Here is a 14132-nt window from a genome sequence, read left to right as displayed (position 1 = left end):
TACTGCAGTTATAAAGCACAGTGTGCGAAGAATCACAACCCTATTTCTCTGTTTGGCACCCAATAAAAAATTCAGTATTTCATATTTCAGAGTGACAGTCACAAAAACACTGCAGTTGATTAAACAGAGTAATTAGATTACGTTCTCTTATTTTGCTGTTTCAAGGATCCATCAAGATTAGTTTAGAGTAGACATCTACAATTCCCATTGAATTCAAACCTGTAACGTAGAGATCTCTCACCACTGTTTAAAGAGAACCCCGATAATAAGAAATACATTAAGTAAGCTCACTCCCAGTAGTGTCACTGAACTCTAGAGTTATCTCTATACCTCAGAGAAGCTATGAATATATGACATAGGAACTAATGGTATGGCAATTGTTTCTAATCTACTTTTAAGATAGGAATAATTCTTATTATTATTACTACAATTATTTAAATTTGGTTCTAGTGTACTAGGTAATTGTTAAGTTCCTAGTATCTATGCACATAGAAATACCTAATATACTAGGAGAGCAACTTCGTGGAACTGTTGATGGCTACATAGAATGTGTCTACATGAACAGAGATGTACTCCAGTTCTATTAACAAAAATAATTTAATTTAAAAACGCTCTTTTGCACTTTGTGGTAAAGCAGCAAGTCTTTGGCCTCAGAGTGGAACGGAAGTGAAATGAATCCATATCTCTGCATGCCTGTCTAGACAGTACCAGTATAGTACTTTTGTACTAGAGTATAGAAGACATCCTGGTTAAGTCTAAAGATGAGCAAACTAGGTCTTTTAGGTCATGATGTTCAACACAGGTATGCAGTTCATGTGATATATCACAACTCAACTAGCTATTCCCACCTTTCATATTTTTAAAATTTAAGTAGGCAAGTGCCTCTTCATTTGTAGTAATAAAAGTTTACCACTAATATTCTTCCACTTGTGGACCATGGTATCTCTGGGCATCAGACTGTACTATTTGACTGTATGTATACATCTAAAAGTGTTTGTCGAACAAATATAGGAGGCATGTGCCTAAAGTAATCCAACCATCAGGTATGTCTGTTTGGTACGTTATTCAATAAAACCACTGCCGAAAGCTTTCTGCCTTCTACTCTCTCTCTACTACCAAAGTGAAGAACACAGCCAGCAAAAACACTGTAGTATTCACTACAATTCTGAAACACCATTTTTTAGAATTTTTTACCCTCGACTGTCATCAGAACTGATAGCTTGTAGGAACTTTTTGAAGGAGACCTCCTCCCATCTCTCTCATGCCCCATCTCCGCCCACACTACTTTTCCAACCATGTTAGCAAACAAAATCTAGTTCGTGTAGAAGGGCAAAGACACAGAGAAACCTATTTTTAAAATGTTTGGGGTTTTATTCTATCTCAAACATGATTTTGGCCTGCTCAGGAGGCCTAATTCTGTTTTCATTCACACCAATGTAAATCTGGAGTAACTCCACTAAATGGAGTTAGTCCAGTTTTATACTGGTGTCACAGACCAGAATTTGCCCTAGTGCCTCTAAACCAAATATAATGACATAGTGCAGTGCCAGGAGAGAGAGATCAAAGGAATAGCTGAGAATGATTCCTTAAGCAGAATACCATCACCTCTTCCCTAACTCCTGAAAAGCAAGTTCTAGTTGGTAACTGGAGAAGACAGAGGATATTTAAAGGTGATACACAGGTTGTAATACTAGTGCAAGATTTCTGGAGTTTCTGAACATTTATTCTACCCAGAGCATTTTAATACATTTGATAGCAGCAGATATATATTTTGTGTAAACTGTTAACACTCCACAATCCTCTCCATTTTTACAAGTAGCAGGGAGCTGAAATCCATGGAACTGGCTGGGACAGATGATTAACAGGGTGGCAGACCAGATTCTGCAGCCTGCTCATTAGACTTCATAGACACCCCTTTACAGGAGCTTCTTTGGTATCCTGATCCCTAGTTTGGCAGGAGGGGCAGAATTATCTTCACAGCATGCTCCTCTTACCCAGACTCACAAGGCAACATATCCAATTAGAACATAGCCAATTAAAGAGACAGGGAAAACTTTAGATAGACAGAATGTAATAATCCAAATGGTATTTCATCTGGAAAGTGGGGTAAACACCCCTATCTGACCAGGACTCATGTTTCATCTAAAGAGCAGAAAGCTTCACATAAAATTTTTTTTTGTGGGGGTCTATTTGACAATTCACTAATGAATAAAAACACTGTATGTTCAACTATGTTTTGTTGATCTGAAAAATAATGGAAAATGTCTGTTTTTTCTAAGTTTGCAAACCTTTCAGTCCCCCATTTATTGGTACATCTTTAACTTTATTACAAAAATGCAGAGAAACCAATTAAAGATAATATTAAAATGACAGTCTTTAGAAATGAACAAATAGTATCCTTGAAATATTATATGTCAATAACATTTTATAAACATAACAGATCTTTTAAAAAAAGGATAGGAAACACTGCTCAGTGCATGAAAGGTGCCAGAGTTTTTAGCTGGCATTTACACAATGCATGCTTTTCTGATGAGAGTGGTGAGACAATGAGATGCTAATATCAGGCCATAATATGCCAGTGATGTAAAAGGTCTGTGACATTCTGGATCCTGAATCTTAACTACCCACTGTACTCTTTCACAATGGCACAGAGAGGAGTGTAGCTTAAGACAAAGTGGTAACCATCCAGCTGGCAAGAGAATAAGATGAGTGATGGCTACCAACGTGCTGGGTAGAAATGCATTCTCTGGTGCTGTTAAATTATTCTTCATGGCATCAGCAATGCAGAGATGGCTTTGTTTGCCTTTTATATCTTTTTGCAGAAGCTAGAATAAGCTAACAAATGCTAAATAAGTCAGAGAGAAAAAAATACTCAACATATTCAGAAATGCTGCTTGGAAGCACAACAACTAGGGTTTCTGTTTAAAAATAAAAAGAGGAATAATACTTTGCATTTATATATACTTTGCATTTCATCTGAGGACCTCAGAGTACTTCACAAGCATTTACTATTTAAACCTCATGAGCCCTGCATGATGGGGAATCGTGAAGCACAATGCCGCCTAGTGTTTCCACATGGGGAGCGTGGCTCCATAGTGTCACTTGCCCAAGCTTGAACCTAAAAAGCACTGTCTGGTCCTAAATTGTTTCGATTTGATTCAGTGGGGGAAGGGCCCCTGTTGCATTGACACAGAATTGTTCTGTTCCAGAGTTAGGGTCCATAAACTAATGTATGAATTTTAAAAGCAAGCAGTAAACTCCACACCTCACTTTTCTTCATACACCTCCCTCTTACACCTCGGAAAAGGACCTAGGGGTGACAGTGGACGAGAAGCTGGATATGAGTCAGCAGTGTGCCCTTGTTGCCAAGAAGGCCTATGGCATTTTGGGATGTATAAGTAGGGGCATAGCGAGCAGATCGAGGGACGTGATCGTCCCCCTCTATTCGACATTGGTGAGGCCTCATCTGGAGTACTGTGTCCAGTTTTGGGCCCTACACTACAAGAAGGATATGGATAAATTGGAGAGAGTCCAGCGAAGGGCAACAAAAATGATTAGGGGTCTGGAACACATGACTTATGAGGAGAGGCTGAGGGAACTGGGATTGTTTAGTCTGCAGAAGAGAAGAATGAGGGGGGATTTGATAGCTGCTTTCAACTACCTGAGAGGTAGTTCCAGAGAGGATGGTTCTAGACTATTCTCAGTGGTGGAAGAGGACAGGACAAGGAGTAATGGTCTCAAGTTGCAGTGGGGGAGGTTTAGGTTGGATATTAGGAAAAACTTTTTCACTAGGAGGGTGGTGAAACACTGGAATGCGTTGCCTAGGGAGGTGGTGGAATCTCCTTCCTTAGAAGTTTTTAAGGTCAGGCTTGACAAAGCCTTGGCTGGGATGATTTAATTGGGGATGGGTCCTGCTTTTGAGCAGGGGGTTGGACTAGATGACCTCCTGAGGTCCCTACCAACCCTGATATTCTATGATTCTTACTCACCTGTCCACATAAGGAAAGGGACCAAAATATGACACAGCTTTCCTTCAGCCCTAGGCTTTCCCATGCCAGTGTTTTGTAATATTCTGATGTGGATTTCCACACAAGTTCATAAAATGGAAATCCAGCTTTTTTTTGCTGTCCTTCACTGTCTGTGTTTTAAACATACCATCACATTCTCCTAAGTAAGAATCATTGTATCTAGCCTTTTATGCTCTCTCTTCTGAAGGAAGTGTGTTTACATATGTGGTGGTTAGATAGATGCCTCAAGTTCCATATGAGCCATTCCATTCTAAAAGCAGAATTTATATTCATTTAAAATATTTCTGTGGTGCCCATCACTATGAAAGCTAGCAAGTATCTTCTGATAATGCTACTCTGAAATACCAGATATCCCAATGCAACTTTTCCCATGCTTTTTTGGAGCAACAGCATTCTTTCCCTGTTTGAGGTAAAGAATTTGTTTTTTGTTTGTTTTCCAGTTTTGTTTTCCAGTTTCCCACTGAATCATGCTCCAAATGCACTCAATGAACCGACAGTATTTTGAGCAGGAAATGGAATCCACCCCTTCAGATGCTCTATAAAGGCAAATGCTCAATTAATTAATAAAGTTCATTTTCACTCCCTAAAGCAGCCACCCACCCAAGCAGATGTTCAAATACACTCACTCTAAAACAGGAAACCCACTCTGATGCAAATGCCTCTCACCAACTGTCAACCCACAGTTAAAGTTGGAATTAATGAGGTATCCTTGTTTTGCTGTCCATAATGGCATGACTGGAGAATGAATAATCTATTTCTTTTCTTTTTAAAAACAGTCAGTCACAATTCAGTTCTAAAACATTCATTTTTATTTTTTTATTGCCATAAACATTTTACTATAATGTCATTTTCCTAATGAGCCAAATTCAGACACAAGAATGATTTCATTTGTGTGACCAAAATGTGTAAAATACACTTCCTCTGACTTTGGCACAAAGATCAAAGGAAACTGCTTTTTTGGGTATGTCTACACTGCAATTAAAAACCCACGGCTGGCTTGTGCCAGTTGACTCGGGCGAAGGGGCTGTTTAATTGTGGTATAGATGTTTGGACTCAGGCTGGAGCCCGAGCTCTAAGACCAGTGCTCGGGCTATAGCCAAAGCCCAAAAATCTACTCCGCAATTAAACAGCCCCTTAGCCCGTGTCAGCTGGCACAGGCCAGCTGCGGGTGTCTAATTCCAATGTGGACATAACCTTTGTGTCGCTTACATTCCACTTTATAAAAGAGATGCCACTTCCAAAGGGGAAAGAAAGTTTGTTCCTCAGAAAAGCCTGAGGAAATACCACAGTCTTATCATTTCAGCTTATTTTTAGGTAAACTTAACACTGATTTATAGTGTAAGACATATGGATCAATCAATATACAGAGGAGTCATTCAAAGACTCATTTTGAGTAGTGTACCCTGTAGTGAGTAGTGCATGTTACATCAATCAAGTTAGAAATGCCTGCAAATGTACACTCTTTTTATATGTGCTGCCTACTTTGGATGTAATGAGAGCTGGGTAAAAAATTTTGTCCAAAACCTTTTACAGAAAAAAATGTAGATTCAGTGATACTGAAACATTTCATGAATTTGTGTTGATTTCACTGAATTGTATTGGTTGGAACCTTCCCCTCTTCTCTACCCCCCTCTCAAAATTGAAACATTTTGTTCTGAGATTTTTGAAATAAACATTTCAATTTGAAACACTAAAGAAACTTTTTTGTCTGGAAATTTCATTTAATTTTCAAAAATGTTCAAAATCAAAATAAAACATTTTGTTTGACCTATAATTATTTTTTCTCCCTGACTTTTTGATTTGCTGAAATATTTTTGAGATTTTTGCTTTGATTTGGCCTGACCATCATTTTTTTTCAGTGTATTTTTTAGAATGGTCAGAAAACAAAAAAATCTTTTCTTTGCCCAGCTCTGGTAATCATATATTATAACATTTAATAATATATGATATATTATATGATATATATGATATAAGAGGAACTAGAAGCCTGATTCTAATCTCACTTACATGTGTGTCACTCCATTGTCCTAAGTGAAGCTACTCTAGATTTATGTTGGGGTGAAGTCAGATTCAGGTTATATATCTATAGAGTCATATCCTGCTGTGATTTATGTCCTGTGCAATCTCACTGACCTCAGTGGATTTGTTTTGGGTGTAAATGAGGACAGAATTTGACCCATAGTTGGCATTTTCTTGGGGCTACACATAAGCGGCAGGGCACTGACTTCCTACATCCAAAACTTCCAGAACTTGTTAGTCAGGTAGAAATGTACTTTCTCTCCATAGCTATGGCATCCTTAATGCACCCCTCACAGTAACCACCCCACCCACATCATTTTTTTTAATTCTAATGATCAGTGATGCATACAAAAGCTGGACGTTCAGTTAAGCCCCCAAAGTTTAGCTCCTTAGTTAAAAATGTACTGGCATTTTTGTGGTCTGTTTGTATTTGTGGCAATTGTACCTGTGGTATTTCCCCATTACAAACACGTACAATGGAACCTGAACTAAAATGTGAAAGAGCAACCTCTGATCTGTACCCTAAAAGGATACAGATACTTTGTATGGGGGTAATTTGGGGGCACATTCTCTTGGCTGTAGACTATAGACCACAAGTTGCTGCTCATGCTAAATGACATTTTTTCTCTTTAGTAACTTCTTAGTGGTAAGGAGCATTGCCTAGCGTCCACTCACTCACACAGGTATTTTAGTTATAGCCATGTCTATGACATTCCTCACCACATTACCTGAGGCACCTTTCTTTTTTCTCATACAAAGTTTCTTCTCCTGATGAATTCTTCCGAGGCTACCTGGCTGTCTTTCAGAAGAAAAACAGTCCTGCTGCTGTAGCTGCATCGTGTTACTGTCTGCAGTCAGGCACTTCCTCCCCACTGCCTGCACTTCCTAAAATGATTGACAACAAGAAATTAAATAAAACCAGGGATTATGCTAAGTAGCTGTGTAGTCCCTTCTAATTCCATCACCACCTCTAACAAAGTGTCCAAGATTCTGCATGCTCAGACCAACTCTTTGGCCCTTTCTCCTGACTATGACCTCATACCAAGGCCCTGATGCACCTTCCACTGCTTTCCAAATTCATGCAGTTCTGTGTCCTCTAGAAATCCCCTTACATGGACAGGGAAACCAGCAGCTGAAGAACTAACTTCCAACAGTGAGAGGGGGTTGGTGTTTACTGTATTCAGTCATTGCTGTGGTGGGTTGATACTTGAATTAGGGCTCATTCGTACTGGAGACATGCATTGTGTTAAAAATGTGTTAGCTGGTCGAGGTTAACATATTTTTAAACATTACTGTCCTTGTTGACAGTAAAGGATACATAGTATTTAACCTTGTGTTAGAACCTTTTATAACAGGAAGCATTTTTTCAGTATAGACAGGCCTTAGACAGGACTGCAAATGAAGAATAATGCTTTGGCTGGAAAGTTATATAGTGCAAAGCCTTTGGAAATACTAGGCCCTGTGCTGCTGCATAGATTGTAGGCTGCCATTGATGCAGGAAATAATGCAAGAAGAGGTTCTCATGCTATCTTCATTTCACTTCCTGCTTTTGGTCAAGTTGGCACTGTCATGATAATAATCTCTCCCGTGCCATTTCCTTCTAGTCCAAAACCAGACAGTACCAGTTAGCTAGAGAAGTGAATTAAAGCTATAAACATTTGAAACAACATACGGTAAAGCAAGATCTGAGGTTTGTTTTGACTCTGGTTTGAAATGTCTTGCCTATCCGTAGTTTAATTGTACTGTTCACTCCAGAGCTGTGGCAGGCGGTTGCATTCTATGTAAAAACAGTGTGCTCTTTCTTGACTCCACATTGCATAATACATAGCCTCATTCCTCCCCACTAGGTGTCTCTGACAATGTAATTTTCCTTCATCTCACATAGAGTAATTGGGGCTAGATTCACAAGGGAGTCTAACTGCCTCTTTAGCTGCCTAAGGCCACCCTTTAGGTGCCACAAAATCACCACTCAAATGCTGCCTAACCCAATAGGCAACTACGCTGCCACTGCTAAAGTTCCTTAGGCACTTAAATTTCTGCTTGTGGCACAGCTCCCTAAGTCCTGACCCCATTAGCTGTTTCGAACCCTACCTCAGACCTAGCTAACACCCAGCAGGATTCACAAACTAGCCAGTCCCATGCCTATCTCAGCTGGAGGGCCCAACCCAGCAGCCAACTTCTGAGCACATCTAACCTGCACAAAAGACAGCTGGGGAGGAAGAGATGCTCCCTTTATCTTCAATAGCCTAGTGGTTAGGGCACATAGCTAGGAGACTCAGGCTCAAATACCCATTCTGCCTGATTTGGAGCAGGGACATAAACCCTGGTCTTCCCCTTCCATGTAAGTGCCCAAACCCCTGGGCTATTGGGTATTCTGGGGTGGCACTCTTTCCTATTGAAGCAATTCCACTTTGTATGAACTACTTGACTAGTCACTAGAGCAGGGACTGTAACCCAAGTCTCCTCCCTCCCACGATAGTGCTCTTGCCACTGGGCTATAGTGTAATTCTCACTCTCTCTGGTCCAGTAACTACTTAAATATTTCATACATAATGGAAGTTTCAACAGGAGAGATTCAGCAAGCACCACCCCAGTGCTCAGGACTCTCATCTGGGAAGAGGGAAAACTGGGTTCAAGTCCCTCTTCCCAATCAGGCAGAGTGGAAATTAGAATCTGGATCTCCTCTGTCAGCTGAGTGCTTTAACCAGTGGGCTATTGGGTATAAAGGGAACCCCAACCCCATTTTTCATGAGAAAGGAATGACCGAGCTTAGGCACCTAGCTCCAGGAGGGTTTATGACTGAGAATCCTGACCAGAGCTAGGTGCCTTCCTCTAGCCCAGAGTTAGGTGTCCAACTTCCTAATAACTAAGGCTGCAAGTCTGTCATGGATTCCGTGATGTCTGCAGTGGCTGGTGCTGGCTCAGGGGCTAGAGGCCAGCAGCAGCACTTTGGGTGTGTGGGAGGGGGCTCAGGGCTAGGGGCAGAGGGTTGGAGAGTGCAGGGAGGTGCTTACCTTGGGGCTGGGGGCTCCTTAGCTCCCACTGGCATGGCCCCTCTGCAGCTCCTAGCTGGTGGAGGGGCGGGGGGGGTCTCTGTGCTGTGCGCTGCCTGTGCCCGCAGGCCCCGCCCCCGCAGCTCCCATTGGCTGCAGTTCCTGGTCAATGGGAGCTGTGGCAGCTGGCACTGGTGACGGGAGCAACAGAGCCTATGCCCTGGCCCCTGCCTCCCACCCTAGAAGCTGCAGGGATGCGGAGCTGGATAGGAAGCCCCTGCCAGCCCCACCAACCCCCATACCTCCTCAGCACCAGCAGGGGTCCCAGGCCACAGCCCCCCACCCAAGTTTTAGTCAGGGCAGGTATTTTTAGTAAAAGTTATGGACTGGCCATGGGCCCATGAATTTTTGTTTATGGCCTGTGATCTGTCCATGACTTTTATTAAAAATACCCATGACTAAAACGTAGCCTTACTAATAACTAACTGAGGTGGCTTCCCAGTCAGCATGCTGGCTTCTGTGGATCCCATTCTTAGCCACCTAGTTTTTCCCATGCATTGAATGCATAGGGAGACTGACAACTAACTCAGGGTTGTGAATTCCACTGAGTGGCAGGGCACTGGCAAGCTTGTGCGCAGTAAAGCAGCTTTCTGCGGTGTAACTCCTGAGGTGTACACACTGACAAGCCACTTAATGCGCAGAAACTGTGCAGTTTCAGCACTGTAAAAAAACCACCCCGAGAGACGTACAGCTTTCTGCGCTGGGGGTACAGCGCCACGGTGCCAGTGTAGATACCCTGTTTGATTACAGCGCTGCAATTCGCCTCTGGGAGGTGTCCCACAATGCCTGTTCTTGCCTCTCTGGTCATCAGTTTGAAATCTACTGCCCTGCCCTCAGGTGACCAACTGTCATCCCCACCCCGTAAATTCCATTGGAATTTTGAAAGTCCCCTTCCTGTTTGCTCAGTGATGTGTGCAGTGGTCTCAGCTCATCTTTCCAGGTGTCCATGTGGGGACAGGAATGGTTATCAGCCTCACCCCCCACAGTGCTGGCTCTCCCCAAGAGCCACGTGCCCAGTGTACAGTAGGGTTTGGGAACACTGATTTCCCCTGCCCCCGCAGCTACTCACCATTTTGGGGGTCTTGTGGCTCATGTGTGCTTGCCTGGGGCCAGCCAGTTAGTGACAGGTGTGTGAGTACTGCCTGTGTTTTAAAGCACTGAATCAGTGTTGTCTGTGCTGCAAACAATACTGCTTCTGTAAAACGTCGTATTTAAACTTCACAGAGATGACCTTGGGAGCTCAGCCTCCCTCTTTGTTATCACCAGCTGAACGGCTGCACAGAATTAGAAAGCGGCAACAAAGAACTGAGGACTTTCTGTATGAGGTTATGATGCACTCTGTGGCCGACAAACAGGAATTGAAGGAGTGGCGAGACAGCGAGAAGAGGGACAGAGAGGAGAATGTGGCACGCCAGAATGAAGCCACAGAGCGGCTTTTAAACGTTATGAAGCTCCAAGCGGACACGCTCCAGGCGATACTAGCACTGCAAACCAAGTAGCCTCACGCTCACCCTTCCCTGCAGCCACCGTCACAAAACTCTTTCCCATGCACCCCCCCAGACACCGTCAACACACTCTTATCCACCTCCTGGCTCCAGTCTGTACCCATGGCATTCCACTCCTGCCCCGTCACAGTCCAGCCCTGCGGACTCCCAGTACCCACTGTGCTCAACACCCATTCCTCTTCAGGTTAGCCCTTCTGAACTACAGTACCCGCTGCACTGTATTCCAAAGAAGAAAGTTGGATATGATCCCTGGACATACACAAATGCTTAACTGTCCCAGGACCCCACCTCCTCCTGGGACCTTCCCTTCCCCCATCCTCCTCAGTGCTGATATGTTTTTTTTGTTTGTCTCTCTCCTCCAGTTGTTGTTTTTTAATAAAAGAATTGTGTTGGTTTGAAAGCAATCTTTATCCTATTAATTGAAAGCAAACAGAGCCCTGCAAAGCAACAATTATCTTAAAGCTTTATAGTACATCGTCTGCACCAATCCAAATCACCTCCTAGCTTTACAAGCACTGCACTCCCAATCATAGCAAAAAATATTAGTGGCTTTCAGCTTCAAATTGCTGCCTCAAGAGACCCCTGACCCTGGCCCCGTGCTGCACCCCATGGTCTAATAGCCATGGTCTCTGGCTGTTCAAATTCAGCCTCCAGGCGCTGAGCCTCAGTGGACCAGCCCTGAGTGAAGCTTTCACCCTTCCCTTCACAAATATTATGAAGCGTACAGCATGCAGCTATAAGCATAGGAATATTGTCATCAGCCAGGTCCAGTTTCCCATATAGGCAGTGCCAGTGGGCCTTTAAACGGCCAAAAGCACACTCAACAGTCATTCTGCACTTGCTTAGCCTGTTGTTGAAACTCTCCTTGCTGCTGTCAAGGTGCCCCGTGTATGGCTTCATAAGCCACAGCATTAAGGGGTAGGCAGGGTCTCCCAGGATCATTTCGACTTCTCCTATAGTGATCTTCTGGTCCGGCAAGAAAGTCCCTGCTTGCAGCTTCCTGAACAGGCCAGTGTTCCAAAAGATGCATGTGTCATGCACCTTTCTGGAGCAGCCTACATTAATGTCTGTGAAACGCCCACGGTGATCCACAAGCGCTTGGAGAACCATAGAGAAATACCCCTTCCGATTAATGTACTTGGTGGCTAGGTGGTCTGGTGCCAGAATTGGAATATGTGTGCCATCTATCGCCCCTCTGCAGTTAGGGAAGCTCATTTGTGCAAAGCCATCCAAAATCTCACGCACGTTGCCCACAGTCAGGGTCTTCTGGAGCAGGATGCGATTAATGCTCCTACACACTTCAGTCAACATGAGTCCAACAGTCTACTTTCCCACTCCGAACTGGTTAGCAACTGATCAGTAGCAGTCTCGAGTAGCCAGCTTCCACTGTGTAGTCGCCACACGATTCTCCAGCGGCAAGGCAGCTCTCATTCTCATGTCCTTGCATCGCAGGGCTTGGGCAAGCTCATCGCACAGTCCCATGGATATGGCTTTCCTCATCTGAAAGTTCTGCAGCCACTGCTTGTCATCCCAGACCTACATGACGATGTAATCCCACCACTCAGTGCTTGTTTCCCGAGCCCAAGAGCAGCGTTCAATTGTGGTCAGCACCTCCGTGAATGCCACAAGCAATCTTGTGTCATAGCTATTACGTGTGGCAAGATCATTGTCGCACTCCTTTTGCCTTTGTAGTTTAAGGAATAACTCCACTGACACTTGTGATGTGTTAGAGTGAGCAGCACACTGGTCAGCGGTTCAGGATCCATTCCTGCAGCCTGAAGAGGCAGAGTGCACAGTACACAAGCTGTTGAAAGATGGCGCCAAATGCAGACGGAAGCACAGGAATTGCTAGGATGTGAAGCAATGCATCATGGGGCATTGGGACAGGACCCATGATGCCCCACGACTCCCACAACTCTTAGCGGCAGAAGAGGAAGAGATACTCTGTAGGATAGCTGCCCAGAGTGCACCACTCTGAATACTGCTTCAAGTGTCGCAAGTGTGAACACACTATTGTGCAGGCAGCTGACAGTGTGAACACACAACAGTGGTTGCCCTTCAGAGCTCTCTGAGCGGCGCTGTATCTGCTGGTGCTGTAACTCTGCCAGTGTAGACATACTCGAAAAGTTAGGTGCTGCAACACTCAATGACCCCCGTGTGAATCAAGCCTTTGGCTCTCAGTAGCTATTTTCAGAAAGAAGCCTTAAATCTGTTTTGCATTCCTACCTTAATTGCCTCTGTCATTGGGAGAGTTCAGTAAAGGCCACTTCCTGAATTTTATTTTATGGTGAAGGATGGGAAGTTATAATAGAAGAGGAATCATAACTCGGCCTACCTTCATACCAGGCAACTGTGACTGTTTTTTATTGCATAATTGTCTTAACTGCTGTAACACCCTGTCTTCTCAAAGCACCAGAACTAGATGAAGAAACAGACAAATGTTCATTCATCGCTCGTTAGAGGAAATGTTGCACATGTGGTTTGAGCTAGAATTGGTACATGTAGTTATACAGGAACAGTTGCCTTGGCCCAGGTAACCTTTGCCCCTCAGTGCAGTCCTTCATACCCTTGTGCTCATTATTATTAATTAGTTGTATTACAGTAGCACCTAGAAGCCTCAACCTGGTTCAGAGCCCCATTGTGTTAGGCATTGTACAAACACGTAGTAAGAGACAATCCTTCATCCAAAGAGCACACAGTCTAAACAGACTATACAGGTAAAGAGTGAGAGAGGAAACAGTGGCACAGACAGGTGAAATGACATGCCTGAGGTCACCCAGCAGGTCAGTGAACTAGAACTAATTAGAGCTGTGTCTGTGCTGAACAGTTCATATCCCAGGCCAAACTTCCCCAACGCCCAGGTGTGTGGAGGGAGGGGCAGTTAGGTATCAGATCTGAACCTTTGTAAGGAAGCAACTGGCTGGTGGAACAGGAACATTTTTTGTACACATCTGTTTGTAGCTGAAACATCTTTGAGATGTGCTTTATTGTTAAGAAAATGCCACCCCCACAAAGGACAAACACAACAATAGGACTTCTCTCTGACAAAATTCAAAATAGAGGTAAAAGACAATTCACTTCAGACAAGTCCAAAGAAAAGTATTTAAGTGTGGTTCAATACAACCAAATTTCAAAGAAGAATAAAATATCTGTCTTCTAGTTCCCCACTCAGGACTAGTGCTTTGCAGAGATCCTGACCGCCAGCTTCAGCCCCAACACCTCACAGTACATCTCTTTTATAACAAAGATGTGGAAACTAATTAATTCCTCATATCCAGTCCAGCCCTACTACCCTGCACTCACTGCAGGAAACTCTGGTCCTTGTTGCAGGGCAGAGGGTTAACCTGGGAAAGGTCCAAACATCCTGTTATAAGAGATAGGGACAAGCCATAAAGTTCAGATCCGTAGCTGAACCTCCCTGAAGTTCTGGGGTGTTCAGAACTAGGGTTTTGCTTCAGGAGCATCTCTAAAACTGGAGTTTCTAGCTCCCCTCGCCTCCCTCCTGCCATGAGGTACTGACTCACATG

The sequence above is a fragment of the Lepidochelys olivacea genome (assembly GCF_965140295.1).
Source record: "Lepidochelys olivacea isolate rLepOli2 genome assembly, chromosome: 7".
Lineage (NCBI taxonomy): Eukaryota > Metazoa > Chordata > Testudines > Cheloniidae > Lepidochelys > Lepidochelys olivacea.
Note: the sequence above shows the minus strand (reverse complement) of the source record.